Source organism: Colletes gigas, unplaced genomic scaffold (assembly GCF_013123115.1).
Source record: "Colletes gigas isolate AHSC1104 unplaced genomic scaffold, ASM1312311v1 Colletes_gigas_Sc00001, whole genome shotgun sequence".
NCBI lineage: Eukaryota > Metazoa > Arthropoda > Insecta > Hymenoptera > Colletidae > Colletes > Colletes gigas.
In genome coordinates, this window is record NW_025106630.1 from 12367153 (window position 1) to 12386598 (window position 19446).

Sequence of the window (19446 nt, forward strand, 5' to 3'; positions counted from 1 at the left end):
GTTTCACTTCTGGCAAACGCAATCGGAATGGTCATTTAAATATTATATTCCGCTATTGTATTCCGCGGTACGTCATCGATACGCACAATGAGCGCCAGATTATCGTTTGTAGCTTCAATTTTATTTCGATTCGGAGTTCGATCGCTCTTATCGGAAAACTGTATACTTGCCTGCATATTAGGAACGGTAAGGAAAAACAATCGACGGGATTAAGTACGCACGCATAATAAAAGCGTGCGCGTCGCCCAAGGATTTTGATTACGGCGGCACGGTCCCGGCGTGTGTACGGCGATGCCGGTGTCACGGCCGTTGATTGGCCGAGCGTTACGCGGCGACGTCTCCCATTGGTCGAGGAGCGGAGGTGCGTTCGATAGCCCGGCTCGAACCCCCAGTACCCGGCAGAGCCTCGCACGGGAAACTGCTCCGTTTACGTGTCGCTGGTTCACGAAGCTCCGAAGCTCTTATCCGCGGACCGCGTGCCAAAAATCAAACTGTTTCGGTCGTATCGTTACGAGACACTCGTTCGTCCATTCTTGCGTCTCCGCGACCACGACCGTCGACCGCGTCCAACGACGACGCCGTTCCTCGATCTATCCCTCCCGTCCATTGGTTTCGTTAAACGACGCGCGGTCTGGACGTTCTCCGGCAAAGTCGCCGCGACGCTGTTGTTTTTCTCCGGCTGTCAAATCGGAGCGGCGCGACGCCGCGGATCCACCGACCGCCGCCGGGTGTCGTTACGTGCTTTCATTGTGACCGAGCCCTTTTGTGTTCCGCGAAGCCCTCGTTTATATCCAGTGCCCTTTTGTTGCTTTTCGAAGGATTTTTCATCCAGCATCCTGCGCGACTCCGACCGGGCCGCTTCCTCTCCGCGCTCCCAGCCACTGGTAAGCACTTTTCTTTACGGATTCAAACGACATAAAACATCCTTAAGATGTTTTTCTCGATACGCAAACGCATTAGGAAAAATTAGGAATACCAAATAATCTCGATATTGCAAACCCAAAGAGTCCCTGTTATTGAATCGAGCGAGTTCCGTGTAGCGCCTTTGGCGTCCAGTCGCGTTCCACGCGCGGTTACGTTGCGTATCGCGATAACAGGTCGTACCTGGTCAAAGGTCAAGTCCCGGCGAACTTCGAACCGTGTTTATCGTGTTTCCGTCGATCGTCACGGCGACGTAAACATCGTGGTACGAGATGGTACGTCTACGTATGCAAGAAGTTCCCCCGCTGGATTTCTTTGTACGTGGTAGTTATTCACCGGAAAGCAAATACACCGTTCCCCCGGACCCGTTCGAGCTTTGAGCTTTCGGTCTCGATTTAAAGTCCGTTCGCAAAGAAACCGTCAATATTTGTCGACGACGTTTCAGTCGACGACGTTTCCGCGTTGTCGTTTGTCACGCTCCCGTTCAATATTTGGCTTTTCGCGGCTACCGCGGTGCTTTATGCGACGATCCACGTCACCGACGAATATTCCGCCGAACTTGTTGGAATTGAAAAGTATTTGCTCGGGGCTCGAGTGTGCTCACGAATAATTAGAAGGTTTGCGCGCTACGCGGGACGGGGACACTGTGATATACAATTTTAACAACACTTTGCTTTTAAACACCGTGTCGTGGTCTCCGAGAACCAGTGGGTGACTATCAAAAGGTACGTTCTTACGATCAAATAGCTGAATGTTGTGTTTAGACCGTGAAATACTCGATTAATCTTTGAATACCGTGATCTACCAATTTTCTGTAAATGTTACCCGAAGAATAGTCGATCAAAATGGTGGAATCTGAGTAGTGGATGCATGCAAATTTGAATTCGAAAGTATAGTTTCGGTTCTAAAGCGTTTGGAGCGAGGTAAATACAAAGGTAAACGCTGAGATTCATTGGATCTCGGTGCGCTATATTAGGATCGAGGGAAAATACTGCGAGTAGAGGAATTGCTTTCTTAATTACGACGACTCGTACGATGGACGATCGCTTCGAATCGAATCGCGGCGCTTTAACTTCTGGAATCCACTCGCACGCTTCCTGTTGGTTCGTCGAACCCTCGTCCTTAGTCTTCGTACTGCAATGAGACTAGAATTCATCTCCGTGGGCGAGCTCTCGCTCGAGATGCAAGGGCTTTCCTATTCCTAGCACTCTGCAAGAATCCACTTCTCTATCTGTACGTTTTTCTATAGTTAAACTCTTTCCAACGACGTATCTACAAGTATTTTACTGCAAGTGGAATTATATAATAAATATTGCAGAAATTCTGGTACATCTACTCGACACATTAAACACTTTTTTCCGTGGCTAGCACGAAATTGGATTTACATATTTGACCCACATTTTTAGACACTCGTGCGCCATAAATGTTTCGGTTAATATCCTGAAATATACAGGATTATGCGGCAAAGAGGTACATGATTAATGAAAACACGTTTATCTCTTTTAAAATTTCGAGTGCAATTTCCAAACGTATCGTTGGCTGTCTGAACAACAACCAGCCACTGTCCATCGTCATTTGCTCGTATAATTAGCTGTACATTTGTTCGTTAACACAGGACCGTGCTTTGTATTACCGTATTAGCTGAGATTACGTTTCGCAAAATTTAAACTTCCGCCATCGTTCCGTTTAATTTTCCTCCAACCGTTTCAGAAATATAACTTATATTATTGTCGATATCTCGACGGGTAACCGCGAATTTTGTACTTTAATTTCTATAGTAAATACCGGAGAAAGTTCCCGGGGGCAACAGAATTTCGTTAGCTGTTTTTATTACGCAGATTGATGGCTTTTTCTTCTCGTCCGTGCACGCATTATGTACCCGCGAATACCTTTTTTCTCTTGTTCGCTCGTGAAATTATAATAACCACCTTCGTCTCTTTCAACCCCTGGCGCATTTAATTTTTTAAATCCAACGTATTTCCTGGCGACGCACCTACCCATTAAAAGATTAAAGCGAGACAGCCCTCCCTGTACGAATGTAATTTCTGCGGTGTGTGCACGCGCGCTGTAATAATTTTATTTTTCGCGTTTCGAGCCGCGGAAGGAATTCGCGAGTGAAAACAGAAAGAAAGAATAAAAAAAAAGAGTAGAAAAACGAGCGGTAGGGATATTTTTCGCTGTACGCCGTCGAATCGTTTCGCCGTTCCGCGTCGCAGTCGTACGGATTATTTATAGAATATTGCCATATCCGCAATATGTAGATAACCACACCGCGCCGATATTGGTTTTACGTACGCGGATCTCCCCGGTTGCGCGATGCGTGTACATGTATTTTTGTTACGAATGCAAAGGGCCGCGAGTCGGTATCGAGCGAGAGCCGACCCGCTGTGTTTCCTATAAATATGTACCCGTTTCATGTACGAGTCGAGCGCGATAGACTTTGACGAACCCGCGAGAGGTAACTTATTTTTTTTTAAACAGACGAAAATCCCCTCGATCGTCAGCCATTGTTCGCCGGGGCCAAAGGCAACGCGCGCGTCGTGACGTTGAATGTAAAAGCGAACCGAATGTTTTTCCATTCTTTCTTTTTTTATTTTAATCCTTTACGACGCCGCACGCGAGTGGGAGCTCGCACGCGAGAAGACGAAAATCTTTCCTTCTCGTGCCCCGATCGTATCTCGTTTCTGTTTCCTTCGCGGGAGGTAAAAATTTCGATAATCGTGCGCTACGTGTATTGCACCGGGCTTTGCAGAAACGCGTGGAAGCAGCAGGAGCGATGGTTTTGGACGTCTATTAATTAGGGGCGTGCGGGTATTGTTGGAACGATTTATAGAATTTGCAATTCGCTGTAATGGCGTAACGGTACGAAGGAATGGCGCTGTCAAGGGCGAGGGTCTGAAAGGGAATCGCACGTTGTTACGGTAGGCGTCCGGAAAAGTGGAATTCGTTAAAGTCCCTTTTCGTTGCGCGGCAGGAAACTCGGATTACATCTTATTACACGTGAGAACACCGCCGCTGCATTTATCTTTGTGCGTACTTCGGGATAATAATCGTGTCCGTGAAATACCGCGCGCCTCCCGTACTGTACGTGAGAAAACGGTGGGGGGCTTTTCATTCTTTCGCGAACGTTTAATTGCGAACAGGAACGTGCGACCGTTACAGTCCCTCATAAATATTCGTTTGATCTTTTAAATCACAAATTTCTTCCAATAACGTTCTCGACCTTATCGGTCATCTTTGAACGCAAACGCATTAACGGAAATGTCGGTTCTTCTTTCTTGAAAACTAAACGTTTCGAGTTATATTTCTTTTTCACATACTCAGCTACCGCAAGAATAAACAAAGATAATAAGCATAACTGTTTGAACCATTAGAAAGATACGCTCGGTTGCTCCGAGTCTTCGTTATGCCCGTTCATTATAAACGAAACAAACATTCGTCTTTACGCCGTTTGCCGCAAATGTACCTACTCGAAACGCTTTGAACAAATGATGGCTGCTTTGGCTGGTTTTTACTCTATTTCTCGTTTGCCGCTATGACATCTTCCTTTGCTGGATGCTTTCTTGGTACGTTCTGGTCGAGGTATCTTAGAAATTCTTTCCGAGAATATCTTCAATTGCATTCGGTCTTGTTTTTAAGGAACGACGTTTTTTTATACGTCTCGAACGAAACTGGTTACCAGCAAAGTGTCTTCAGTTTCGTTCGGTCTTCTTCCACTCTTGGCAATTCGATATAAAAAGATAGAATGACGTTGCACACCTATTTCTGTAGAAACTAGGATTCCAAACCTCGTTATAACGTCCCATAGTCTGCTCGCGATTCGAACTGTTTATCGTCAGAGCCTAGCTCGGAGTTTGGCCGTAAGGATGAGAATTACTGTAACGAAACGTGATAAACTTGACGAAGCGGAAAGGGTTAAAAAGTCTATAGCGAGGCAAGGTTCGACGTTCGGGTACGTGTCTTCCCGTCGATACGCCACTTAGGCGCGTCATTGTTCGCCGAGGCCTGTTTTGTTCGTCGCGGAACGTTGTCTCTGTTCACGGACTATCAGGTTCGATCGGGATCCATCGATTCGCGATCGAAGAGGCTCTCGAATCGGGTATAGGCAAAGGGATACGTGCAGAAAAGCGCGACAGAGGCACGACGAAGCAGCCAGAGTCCTCGAGGAGGGCACGAGAGGTGACTAGAGTGGTTCTAGAGTGGCTGGAGCACCAGTGCGAACAGGACTCGAAGAACTTGCGGGGAACCTAATTCGAGGACGTACGTACCCGATGGTAGGGACAAGGGGTTCATGCATATTCAGCGTATTTGTGGTCAGAGCATGCTGGTAACTCATTGTACTGGAAGGGCTAGCCTTACCTTGACGCGAAGGGTAGGTGCATGGAAATTGGCGAGGGTTGGCGGCGTTCGTTACTCGAAAGCCGCGCGACAGGTGAAGGGGCTGTCCGTCTTACGCCTCTCTTTCTATCCGCGCACCTGGCCGATTTAATGACTTCGGTCTAAATTGAAATGGCCTTGGGGCTTGTTTCCGGGGCTAGGTCTGCTTGTTCCCGACAGTCTGCTGCTTAGACGCTAAAGCAATCTATCCTTTGATCTACGGAGGTGAATTTCTGACGGAAGGGAGCACGGGAAATTGGCTCAAACCACTTGTTTGGACCAATTTCTGCGATTGTTTTAACCGTCTAACTGCATAATTCTTACTTTCCTCTCCGCTCCCCTAAACGATACATGGGCTCATTTCAGACCTTCCAGTCACTGTTTCTTTAGCTTCAGACCATCATCTTATCTATAATGTTTTTTTTTAACGAAGTAACCGCATACGCTATGCTAAATCAATGGCGTCGAAGACCGCTAGAATTCCCTCTCAGAAAGGATAACAGGATAGGAAGCGTCTAATACCCGAGCCCTTTTAGGGCTTCCCCGTCTCGTAAATGTAAATGATATCCACCGGGTCGACGAGTGAAACAATGTCTGCGCGAGAAAGTGCTCGTCCCTAGTGAACAGGTGTGCCCAGCCATAAACTTTGTTGGCAGATGTTTGGGAAATTATTTCGTCCACTCACAGAGCACTGCTTACGGTCTGAGAGCACTATGCTTTTAATATCTCGGTTATTCGCGTATAAAATGTACGAATGTCCAGCAACTAGACGAACACATTAAATATTTTATACCCACACCGAAGTTTGTTCAAAGGAATTAGTGTAAAACCTAATTTCTCCTGAAATTTACCACGCGTCCAAAGTCGTATTTTAAACAAAAATTAACGGACGTTAAAGAGTTAATCGATATTGCAAAAGAGTATGGAATATTGATTGCTTCTGCTGGCATCGATGTCTCCGGACGTAGGGCACGATCGTGTCTCTCGATCCCTCGTTCCAAAGCATAGTTAAACACGAACGTTTACTGTATTTGTATCTCTGCAGTTTGATGCCCGACTGGTTTTATTTTATTTTCTTTGCCGTACCTCCGCGGCTATTTTGTGTTATTTTCTACTTTCCTGCAAATGGCGTTGGTCGTAATTGACCAACCTCAGGCAACACGGTATAACAACTTACTGGAACTCGTCGGCGACTAGTTTCTTCTAACAACATTTGCAAGGTCTCGTGGTTTCCTGCTGAGGGCGTGTATTATGTCGTTCAAAGCTAATGGTACGTCAACAAGTCTCTTTCGTGCAACGACGTGGAACGTTTTCCATTCGTACGGCGTTCTTGTTCTTGAAAACAGCGCGGAATTAAAACGGTTCGAAAACGTGGCGGTCGTTAGGAATTCTTAATCTTAATATCGTGACACTGCTCGGAACTCACCCTCCACTTGAAAACATGCTCGATGGCCGAGACACGGGCGGTGTTCATTTTTTATAAAAGCATTCGACGGTCGAATACTCATGGTTGGGAGAGAAAAATCTCGGGCATTCCAATTAACGGCGTCGGATGAAATTCTAATTTATCGTGAAGTTTCGTTTGAATGTCTTTCGGATTATGGGAGATTCGTAGGGAAAAGTGACGAAGACCGCAAAGGATTTTAGGAGTCGATGCTCGGTTCTTGCTTGAAAGCATCCGGATTTACATATCAATGGAAGATGTTTATTGATGACTTTTCGTTTCGAGAGCGAGATGGGAACAGGGAAAGGGACGAACGGAAGCGTACAGTCGAACGGGTGTACTCGTTACGAGTAAAAGTTGCTCCGGGTCCTCGAAGCATATTATTCGACGAGATATCTTGTTATTTTCGACGTTATTGCGTGTTTCGCAACGTATGCTTCTTTGGGAAATGTTTCGACGGTCCCGTCCCACTGTCCTCCCCATGATCAACCATTGTCTTTCGTCTTTCTTTTTGTCTTTCGACAAGATACGGAATAACAGGATTAAAGAAACAGGCTTCAGGATTTCCAGGATATACGAATTATTTGCAATTTCACAATGCGAATATTGTACAATTTAATATACAATTTAAACCGAGGAAAACACACCGTTCTTATGCGAATTTCGTTCTTGTCTCGGTCAGCATTTTAATGTTTCTGTTTCTAAAGCGAGAACACGCGAGTTTATTTACATGCACTGTTTCACAGTAATGATACTGCAGTATTCATAAGGTTTCCGCACGCCACTGACATAGATTTATGAATTAAACGAACATTCGGTGGTAAATCATGGGCGTCCTTACAGAAATTCGAGCTGTGCAAATTCGACACGAAAAATTATTTACAATTTCGAGAACATTAAATACGTTACCAGGACTTTATTCCTTGTGCTATCTGTTCCGCGATCGGGGAAGCCTTTTTAGCTGTATTTCGGGTGGGAGATTCGGTACCGAAAATTCTCGAGTTGGCTCCGAAAGCCCTCGACTAGTGCTTTGCATATGCTCCACTGCGCCGAGGATAATGCACGGCTGTCCAACTACTATTTCCTTCGACAAAGGACAATTTTGCACATTGCAGTCACGTAAGCCCTCCCACTTGCTCGCTCTCCTCATCTGATTTTGGATTCCTCGCCGCGCCTCCTCCTCGAGGTCAAAATATTACCGGGTTCGCGCGCCGCGTAACACGGCTCTTGGAATCGTTTTCTGTCGGTTTCCAACCACCGGTTCGCCCAGCCTCCGAGAGCTATGATTATCCCTGATTTTTCGAGAACTCGTGCCGTTCCCAGTCGCGACGCCGCTGGTGTTATCGGCACTGGTTCCCGAGATATCGCGTTCCCTGAAATTCGAATAATCCCGTTCGCCGGAAACTTGCGGAAATCTTATAACGTATTTCCCGAGAAGCTGCCATCCTCCCTCGCTTCTACGCTATCTTGATTTTACCTCTAATTACACATAGTCTATGTTTTCATTCGTTTTAGTATCGTTACTGGTCTGCAAATTGAATTCAACAAGACGCTAGGAAGCGACAGGGTTTGTTCTTTGAATCGGTGATACTACTGTCGTTACTATTATTTTATAAGACTATCCTACAACGTGTAGGTACTCGTGTTACATTTCCACGCGTTCTACCAACGGTACAAAGACTCAATTTCAAGTTCACACCGGGATTATTCAAACAGGAACAAGGTGTTTTGCGGTTCACCACAGTGTGACCATGACACGTACCGTTAATATTCCGATATTACTTTCGTTCCCGATAATACAAGCCCTACCCAACGAGGATCGATGATCAACGTATATCTTCTTCGAAAGAAATAAGAATTTTTTCGATACGATATGAAATAACTGCGTATTACGAGCAGTTCTCGTTAAGTTTATTCCCGAAAGTGCAACATTTCCAGAAATTCCGGCTAACTCCGGAGGAAAATTCTGTTTCGCAAACAGACTCCCGGATTAACTTCGCCCGAATATGTTAATGCGTCTGACTCGATACCATCCCCCGGTTGGATGCAAATCGCGTCGCCGCGAGAACGAATCACGAAACGAATTCTAGCGTCAGAATTAAATCCGTGTCGGTGCGATGGTAAGTCGGAGGTTTCTCCGAGACGGCGATCTTTTCCCTTATTTCCATGGACGACCGGATGTCGACGGTGCTCAATACCCAACGCGTGTCTTTGTTGTCTTGGCTTTTCCGGTTCGGGAAACCGCGCGATGTAAATTGGATTCTCGGAATCAGAATGGAGATTCGTCGGTGCGTAAAGCCCGGGGTTCGGTGTTTTTCGTCTGGTGCACGCGTGTGTGCATCGTTCTTGGCGTGCAAAGCGAGAGAAAGATGGAAAGGGGGCAGATCGTTGGGTAGGAGTAGCAGGAGGTAGAGGGTGGGTGGCGGGGGTGGTCGCATTGATTCTTCACCGAAGGCTGGAGAGTCGCTATAGAGGGTGGTTTTCAGCCTTCTCTTCTACCTTGTTTCGCTAGCTTTCCGCAAGTCTCTCTCGTTCGATAATGGAGGCTTGCACCGAGATGCCTACCTACCCGCTTATATCATACACACGATGCGCGTAAATATTTGCCGGGTTGCAGGTGCGTGTGTGGCCCCCGTGTACATGCAGGAATCCACGAGTATCGCGTGTGGGTGCAATATATTCTCGTAGGCGAACGGCACACACAGGTAGAACGGGCGTGGATACCTGCCACGAACGCGATAGGGAAGTTCGAGGCTGAGGGCACTTTGCGTGATTGGCCGAGCAGCCCGATGAACGACAGGTCTTAACCTTTCTCGTTCGTTTCTCTTACTTCGCGGAAACTCGTCGATGGGTCTCGTCAAAACGCTCCCGACACTCTGTATTGGCACTGATTGGGCCCGTAAGGACATACTCGTCATTACGTACTTACGTACTTTCCGTGCGTCGCGTGAACGGATCGAACAGCTATCGAAATAAGTTGTTGCTGTATTATTAAGATGTTACCGTCGATGGTTCTTTGCGGCGTTACGATTCGAACATCGAGTATCGTTGAGATTTCTACAGGATGACGTTGCCTGGCCATTGTACTATCACAATTGCAGATTATTCGAATAACTTCGTATAAATCTTTATGCAGATCACGGGTCGGCAAACTCGCTCCAAGAAGGCCGGGAAAGTAAATATTGAAGGCTTTGCGGGCCAAGAGGTAAAATCGAAGACAGTGTATGGACTGTATCCTATGGAGCACGATTTTTCAGCTTTGCGAACCTTTGACCAGATTAAATTACCGACTAAAATCTTTTTCTCATATTATGGGGGGCTAGAAAGCATAGAATAGTCTAGATCGAATACGATCTCGTGCGAGGGACTGATCTTCGTATTATTTCCTTCCTCGAGATCGTCCTATTTATCCCTTTTTTCGCGATATCATCGACCGCGCGCTCATTTATTTACGTTCCATCTTAATCTCTTACGTTTTATTTCGACGTGCGTACGTATGCATGATAATAGATCGTTTCTCGAAGTAGACTCCCCAAGGGCCCTTCCGACGTGTACAGACTGTTTACAGCGATACCGCAACCTCCCCTATGAATACCATTTGGTTGTATTTTCCGCGCCAAATTGTTTCGACCAATTAATTACACGCAGCCCTCGACGTTGCACAATAGTTTTACACGGGAGGGACCTTCCCACTTTGGCGTTTAGAAATATGGGTCGCCTTTAAACCCTTCTTTTCAGAGAAAAAGTACACCCTTAAGTACCTACACCTCGTAGCAACGAAAGACTGTTCCGCGTCGTGTACTCGAATCGATCTTTAATCTTTATCTTCTCGCGGACGCAAAAAATTTCCGCGGTCTCTGTATAAATCTTGGCGAGAAGCACTTTTCTCGATTAAAAGAAGCCGATATCTATTTCTCTCCGGTTTCCCCTTTTTACGCGGTAGATTTTCGACGCAAGGGTTTCCCCGCGTTTATCGGGAAACGATGGCGGGCCGGGCGGTGAGTAATTTGGTTAGGCGAAGTATTTTTCTCAAGCAATATTGGAGAGTACGCGGCGGTCGTACCACGTTTTGCCTTTATCAGGAAACTCGATGACGGCACTCCTATCGATTGAGGGTTGTTTGGAAACTTTACGCCCGGTGCGCGAATATTTTCATACGTCCTTAAAAAAAAAAAAGAAGAAATTTTCGATTCGAACGTTCCAAGTTCGGGCGAACGATTCCTCGGTATTTTTTAATCGGTACCCGTCGTTAGGGTCGTGGAATTTCAATTTTTCTGCTCGATGGCGAGCGAGTAATATTCTCCCATTGTTTCTTGTATTAGCGCGGCGAGGCTTAAAAGAAATTCGTTGGAAGATGGCGCGTGGAATTTCGCTCGACTCTCGTCGGATCGATGACAAGGTCCCGGAAGGGAGAGAAAATAGGGCGAGAAGGGTTTCAGGGAGGGCGACGCGGACGGCAGGTAAAATTGTCTTGCCAAGAAAATATTCTCTCGGCCGCGTTCGTCGCATTCCACGAGGATCATTACTTCAAATAACAGAAATCTTTCGAGTCCTTTCCATCCACCCTAACTTTTCTTCTTTTTCTCTCCGACTCGCGTTCCCCTCTACCTTCCTCGCTCTACTCACTGGCCCTTTGCAGCCCAGCACCCTAACTTCCTACGGACTGTTGTTGCTGACTGCATCGTTCCCGAATTGCGATCGGAGAATCTTGAGCAGCACAATCAGCTTTGTTGGTACAATTCGGTGCACTTACCGCACCGCTGACGAAGGATCCGAATGTACCGGCATTAACCGGTGTACTGATCACCGTTGTTGCTTTCAATGCAAGCATGTTCTACAGGGATCCCTTAAAACAATGTTATTTGCCGATGGTTCGGTTAAATTGATATCGTTGTACCTTCCCGTTAACGTACGGAGCGCTCTAAAATTATCGTCCCGGAAAATTCGGGAAATTTCGGGTCTTGTCCTGGTCGAATTGCTCGAATGACTCCAACCAAATAGGCAAATACCCAAGACTGACATTACACGCAGTACTATTAAATATGGCAAGATATTCAGCTTCTATCCTCTCGTCATTGACACGTAATATAATTATTCAAGCCCACTTTGGCCTCGATGTTGAACCGTTGAAATAATTTTCTGGTTATACCATACCCCGCGCCATTGATACGATTAGGAAAGTTTGGGAACGGTCGTTGGGGGTGGAAGCGTGCTCGAGCGTTGCGTTCATTAGGGAATCTTGCGATTGTGCCCCAATCACGGTTCCTTTGAGGGATTCCTTTGACGAAATAGTTTCCGTGTAACGAACCCGACGACAATTAATGCATTACGATCGACGATTATTACCGCCCTCGGATCGCATCGGGTTCGCCAGAGGGAACGCATAATTTTCATGGATTCGACAGACTGGTCACATTCATGGACCGCGTTCACGGTCCATCAGATTATTTTGTCAAGTCAACAAACGCGTATTTGCCGTCGAAGCACGGTGGCGGATCTGTGTTTTCGAGCGGGACGCGCCACTTGAAGCTTCGAACAGGTATTCCCTCTTTTCCCCTCCCCTATCCCCGGCGCATCTAGCCTGCAGCAATGTAACTAAATCAACGAAACCATTGTGCCACGGTTAATAGCTCAACCGAATTAAGCTCTTCGGTCGCGTAAATGAGCTACAAATCGTTGGGGGCCTGACAGGTTGCCGTAGAGAGTGCTTAAGCGAAAATATTATGTAGTCCTGTGTTATCCACCGTTCGAGAGCGTTAATTTTAATTCGTTTTATCGCCGAGTCGGGTTCTTTGTTCTGTTATTAGCACGTTATTTTCGCTTCGTTGCCCGCCGCGGCGAATTACCTCGCAAAACCGTCGACGATAATGGACGAAAATTTCTCGTCCGTGAAGCCTACCCGAATAGGGATCGACGATACACACCGCGGCCCCCCGGTATTGTATCAAATATTATTTCCCCATGTTTCTGCGCCGCCGGGAGCATTTGCTGTTTCACCGGAGCCCGTACCGTTCCAACGGGTCGAACAGAGAACACGGACCTCCCTGTCGAATCCATCGATGAACCGTATTTAAACAACACGAGTTTATACCTTTACAGGGACTGGTATTATTCATCCGTAATGCTCGCGACTCGATCCACGCGCGATTCTTTTATCGTGGCGGGTCGATCGTGACCCGCATTCCGCCCTTACTATCGGACGATTCGTAAAACGCAATGGTCTGATCTCGTGTCCGAATATTATTCAAATGTTTACGGCTTCTACAACCCTTTGATAAATAAATAAATCCGAATAAAAATTACATCTCCCACGAATGGCTCGCGCGTACGAGTTTTCACGAGGGATGGAAGCTCGAGGGGGCGAAGAAAATGATCGAGTCGAGAGCGTCGCGCAAGAAACCGCGATGGTAACAAACAAAAAAGTCGTTAAACGGCACTTAAGTGGCATTAAAGGGTGAGACCATGCCCGTACCTCGGTTCCGGATACTAACGACTAGTCGTGGGGTAGAAAAAAAAAAAATGAGTTACTCTCGCGGGAGGAGAAGCAGACGCGGCCGTGGCTCGTAAAATCTGAGACGAGAGAAATATATTGTATCGTTCGGGCAAAGAGTTGGCCCGTGGTATCCGGTGATTCTCGATACAAAAGGCAGGTTGTTCCACGCAGCTGATACCGTTACGGTATCCCCTTGGATTTGTCGGGGGTGGAACGCGGCGAGTCAAGTCGCGAGCGAGACTAGCTCCTTCGAGGAAGCTTTTGCTGTATTTTTTTTTTTTTACGGGGCGTTTAGCTTCGTCGACCTCGCGCGGCCGTAAAGATAAATTTTAGCACTCTCGGAAACTGATCTCTCGGCCGAAATAATTCAGAGTTAATGGCGCGCGATATATGCGCGCGCGGCTCGTTACCAGAACGAATTATCGATGTCATTAGCCAAGTTGAAATTAATCGACGGCCCCGTTATACGCCGATGGCGAAGGACAATGTTCTAGAATGGCCGTTTTCGCCGCTCGTCGGTTAAGAAAAATGTTTACACGACGCGCGTCCGTACGTTGACGGTGTCGCGCGTCAAACTGCCAATAAATTTGTCGCCACGGTCTGTTTTCGAAATTCAGTGCCGGTCGCGCTTAATCGCCTCCTGAAATATCTATCGGATGAACGCCGTAAATCGGTACACGTTTCCTCCGCGAACCGTTCACCGTACAAATGAAATTTTTGGTCAGCGTTGCAGGACTCCATATAAATTCTGTCAAGTGTGCAAGTGTTAATTGATATTTAAGAGAGACGGAAAGGGTCCACGTAATATTGAAATGACCACAGCACCAACTATTCAGCTAGTAATCCCCGTGTCTAAATTACTATATTCTGCGCGCAGTGGAGAAGCTTCTGAATCGCTTCGTGATGATATCTGTGTTGCATTCGGCGATCACGTGGCCCAAGACTTGGTCCGGCGCACGTGTAAACGTGACTAGACATTTTTCCGCGATTGCACCCATTCAGGAATCGCGTGCTCCGATTTCTACCAATTTCGCGGAATTCAGCTCGCGTCGTCGTCGTCGGTCCTTATTCTCGCGTGATTATTCGCGTGCTCGGCAGTATCGGACCGTCGATCCTGAAACGAGGAAACAGAAGGGGAAAAGGGGAGCCATGAAACAGCGTAATAAGCAACCGGGATTGAGTTAGGCGTGTCGAGCGTAGGCGGCGTCGCCGTCCCGACAAACGCAGAGTCGAATGCTCGGAAGGAAAAATCAGGAAAGCGGGAAAGAGACGGGGAATCGGTGTACGCGTAAAGGCGAGAGAAGACGAATAGGAGAGACTCGACTTGATTGAACTTGCTCGCGACACCAGGAAGAAAACCACTTGGAGCGAAAGTTTCTTCGAATTCCAAATAATCCTGAATGGATCGCAATTTCTGCGCGCAGGGGCAGAGTGAGGAGGGATATTCCGTGTGCTTGAATCGGCAGAAAGTTTTCCGCGCCTCGGCTTTTCATCGAGGAGGGCGGACGCGTTCCCTCGCGGCGCTGGGAATTCCGAAAATCGCCAGGGAAAATTCTCACGCTCGCGCTCCATCGTTTTCCGTTTGAAAACAGCGGGGCTTTTTGGGTCGGGGAATTTTATTTTCGATTTAAAAGCGTGTATTTTGAAATTCGTTTCTTTTTAATTTATTTATAATTGCAGTATCGAATAGGAGAGATCGAGGCTCCCGAAAGGGGTAAAAATAATCGAACATCCCCTGGTCGGACCACCGTGCGCGGCGGTTTCGTTTTGGTTCTTTTCTGGTCGACGCTCACGCGCGACAGGCGCGATTTATGTCGCAATTTGTAGACGATGAAACGTCTGGGAAAGCGGGACCGGTAATTAGGGAAATTATGCGTCAGTGTACGTCCTTTCGTGAATCCCTGCCTGCGGTTTCCGCGTAGTTTAATTGAAACGTCACGGAAACGAATAGATCGAATATAATTGCCGACCGTCGCGTTGACGTTACGTTGGATTAAACGAGTAATTAGCGGGAAGTTCGAAACTCGTTCGAGATAGGCACCTCTTTGTCGGCGCCCACCGCTCGCCTATAAACGAATAACAGATGCACGCGTACGGATTTTAAAGCAAAGTTCAAATAACAACCGTCTCCTAACGAATAAAATTAATAAGTGGGAAATGCTTCGAGGATAAAAATAAATCGCCGTTCCGAGCAGTTTATTTTCATTCGGTGTTCCTCGATCTCAGCTTGCACGGAGCTTGGGGAAAATATAATTAATATAATACGCGGTTCGAATGAAACGTAAAAATAAAATGAAGAAACGCGGGCTTTAAAAGCCTCGTGGATCGAAACGTCACTTTTTGTTTGCCAGTCGAGGCTAACGAACCGTGTTATTGTTTCGTTCCATAATGAATTCGCTTTTATTTTACGCAATTCACAATCACGAGAAACAGACGGATCTCCATTACCGCGCAAGGTGTTTGATTTTCTGTTCTCTCCGTTAAACAATAGTTTAATTAATGACGCACGCGAGACATGTTTACGCGCGCGTGTCTCGCTACCTGTTGGCAGCGAAGACAGGTCGCATTTCTTTGGTATCTCTCGATTCATAAATTATAACCTGTCGGTTACATTCGTGCATGCAGCGACTACGGGCCCCCGAGGTGACATAATCGATTCCGTTCCCACAGTAAATCACTGAAACTACTTCTGAATTAATTGACCGACAACCTACGGTACATTTTTTATCCTGCTCGGGATTAATTTCGCAATATCGACGAACGTTGAACGCTGTTTATCAATTTACGGGTGGCGGGATATTCGTTGCAACATTTTTTATCGTACATAGTGGGTTGTATTATCTGAAAGTAACGTGTAATGGTGGCGGAAATAACTACATGTTTCACATAAGATTATTATTTGTCGCGTTGCACCAGAGTTGGATGAAGTTCCAACGTTAAGGGGGCTCGAGAAATCTTAATTTTTCCTGTAATACGTTCGTTTGCCGGGGGATGTTCGCCCATCAGGCAGATCACCCTAACCGAAGAATGTTATCTTCTCGCCGGGGCGTTTCCCATCTTCCTTTGCCGGACCCTTCTCAAAAGATTGACTTTCCCACAAGGTGCGCTCGTTTTCGTGCCTCTCGTTTGTACCGGCGCCGACGGAAGTGTCAAATAGCTAGAGCATCCCCCCCGGTCCCGACCTGGAGAGTGTGGTTTTACCTGAATCGGATCCCCGGGAGATTCCTGGACGGAAACGACGCTTTCCACGACTTTGTGAATTAACGATTCCTTTGTGAGCGTCGGTTCTTCGGTCAGTTTGGTCCAGCGACTCGACGGTTTCGAGGTCCACGAACTGTCTTAATGTATCGTTCGATTAATGAATCAATCGGCGGACGGTTGATTGCGGTTTCCGTCGGTATTCGAACGGGATTCGGTCGACCGCCGTTAAACGTTTCCCTCGTTTCCTCGTTAAACGTGCCCTACCGACTCGACGATCAACGTCCTCCTAGTTCTTGGCGGTATTGCATTTCTCGGTCTTTCGCGCCCCCGACGGTGGAATTCGCCAGGCGACCCTCGGGGCATCCGTTGATCTCGAGATTAACGGATTAAAGTGAGTTCGTGCCGTCCACGCGAGAATACGCCGGACAACGAGCTCCCTTACTGACTCTACTACGCTCGGATGTTTCGCGAGTACACCGCAAATAATGTCCACGTTGCAGAATACAAATGCGCCTTTGCTGGAACGAAAATTCAACGATTTTCCGGTCTCTTCCATCCTTTCCAACCGTAGTCAACGCTAAGATACGTCCCACAGCGGTTGCTGGACGAAAAAACTCCCCTATGCCGCTTTCCGCTAGCCAATTCATATCTAGCCAAGTCGTATATTGTGTATTGCACTTATGATTTTGTCACGCCAATATTCTCTCTCCAGAGGAGACTCTGTTTCGTGCAACTTTGCACGCTTTTTGTAGAAAAAAGAAACGCAATTTAAGTTTTGGATCGATTCGTGATTCTGGCTCAGAGCCCCGTCGAATTTGGATCCGTGTAATATTTCGAGAAGCGACATCGAGCGGAAAGTCAACCGCGTGTATTGCCCTCCCCTCCCCCCTTGTCATCTTTCGTCTCTGATAGACGAACCTTGCCATCGACCCTTGGGGCATCTGTTAATCTCGAGATCAGCGGATCAAAGTAAGTTCGTTCCAACTACACGAGAGGAGCGGACGAAACGAGCTTCGTTCCCTTTCTCTCGTACACTCTTCCTCTCCCTTGTTCTCTCTTGGTCCTCTCTTGCCTTTCTCCCGGTCCTCGCTCGTCCTCTCTTGAATTCAGTCGGATATTTTGCTGGGAATCTTGCTGCGAAACCGTATCAGCGTCGAGTATTTCCCGGCAGCTCTCGAACTCCGTTGTACCGAGCCAACGCGCGGAACACCTATGGCGTTCGATAGTAATTACGTAGTTGAACGAAACGTTTCAGTTTTACGAGCTCCCCTTCGGATTAAACGTATGCCTCGGGGGAGGTGTCGCGGCTGCCAAACGTTACCCCATCGCGAAGAAGTTTAATGAAACCGTGTAACGGAAATACGTGCCGGGGTATTCCGCGCTCGTACGTTCCAACTCGGAGCAACCGATGCTGTTGGTTAATATCCCTTTGAAATTTCTCCGCAAAGTCGATAGAGCGATGTAAAAAATAGAGAGGTAGTCGAATTGGAAAGACTCGTAGATCAATTTGTGAAAAATAGAGAGTACTTAATTTCCAACGACGACGTCCGTAGAAGACGGATCGAACAAAGGTGCAAGAACACCGACAGTTATAGGATTTCTGTTGGCGGTAAAGGGTTTTTATTAATTTCATCGGGAGTAATTTATTCGGTAAGAACACCTAGAAGATAAACGCGCCGTGGCGGCGATAAATTATTATAAAAGCATTGGCACGTCGCGTGAACGCAGTACAAATCAACATGGTTGCAACACCGTGCCGTAACAGGCGTATACGGTAGAACGTATACCGACTCAATCGTTTCTCGACTGCAGGACAATGTTTTCTTACCGTCTCCATCAGAACTTTACCAACGTCGGCGTCGCTGGAAAGTCGATAGCGCGAGAGAGCCCTTACTAAAAAGTCATAGACGTTTATGGGGCTCGTATACCTGGTCAATGGCTTCCCCGCTATAGAACAGTGATACTTTTTACCACTTCTGCCGGCAATTTGGCCTCTGGATCGTCGACAGCGTGAGTGAAGCGTCGTAGGAACGTCCTGGAGCTTGCATCGGACTTGGATAGATATTTGAACGCTTCGAAAATTTGTAAACTCCGTTCAAGGAAGCTGGAAGACAACTATGAGATCCAAACACCTGATCTAAATCCGATTTAAAATTTCCCACGTCTCGGTTGGTTGACTTATGGCCGTGTATGTTCTAATTGAGAGGAAAAACATTGTAATGTAACAGTCACCGTAACGGGTTTCGGATAGAAGTATGCGCAACGAGTGCTCATAAATTTAGCGTTAACAGCTCCTGGACGATGGAACAATGCGAAAGAGCTCCAGCAACGGTACGATCGTTGAAAAGTCGATATCGTATCCGATCTCTTATCAAAGCCATGGGCTGCTCAACAACGGCGTAATGCTTTTTATCACCTTTACCGAACCTTCCGTCTACTCTGGTAGGATGAAAAGTCGATAGCACGGTTAAACCCTCGATCGCGTTGGTTCCGACGATGGTAGAATCCGCGCGGAATCGTATCGCGAGAAATCGGATTGTCGTCCGTGGCGGTTCAGCGATGTCGAACGCGAGTCGAGGCTCCGGGGCTCGATTGTACAGCAAGCCGAGACGGCCGTCTCGATGCATTGGTCATTCATGGTTCCTTCAACTTGCTCGTGTTTGTAAACATAGGGGAGAGCACGCCTTTAGGATTACTCACGGTCCGGATACCGGTCTGACCGATCCCCGACAGTACTGGTTTCCGCCTAAACTGTTCTCGTATTCACGATCCTTCGCCGGGACGACTCTCTGCTGGAACTTCTAGTAGCTATTAGCGAAACAGAGAAGCCCGACGGGAAATAAGTACTCGATAGAGCGTACGAGGTGGGAAGGGGGAACGGCGGTAGAAGTTTTGCAACGATTGAACGAGAAAACCGTGGAGCTGATAGAGCGAAAGATCAAACCAGACTGAGAGGCGTTGTTGGTCGACAAAGCGAGAGGCAGACGAGGAAAAAGACGGTGCTGGACCG

At 47.1% G+C, this 19446-nt stretch overlaps 1 protein-coding gene across 11 annotated transcripts in view; it reads left to right on the top strand.

The window, feature by feature from the left end:
- Window positions 1–1252: 1252 nt before the first annotated feature.
- LOC122402214 (protein turtle-like) overlaps window positions 1253–19446 on the top strand; it is a 234641-nt gene continuing 216447 nt past the window's right edge. For 8 of the 11 annotated variants that reach the window (XM_043405285.1, XM_043404860.1, XM_043405199.1 and 5 more), the window contains exon 1: window positions 1253–1646. The gene's annotated coding sequence lies outside the window, so the exon portion shown is untranslated. The remainder of the gene's footprint in view (window positions 1647–19446) is intronic. The other 3 variants (XM_043405622.1, XM_043405030.1, XM_043405534.1) reach the window with 2 other exon arrangements.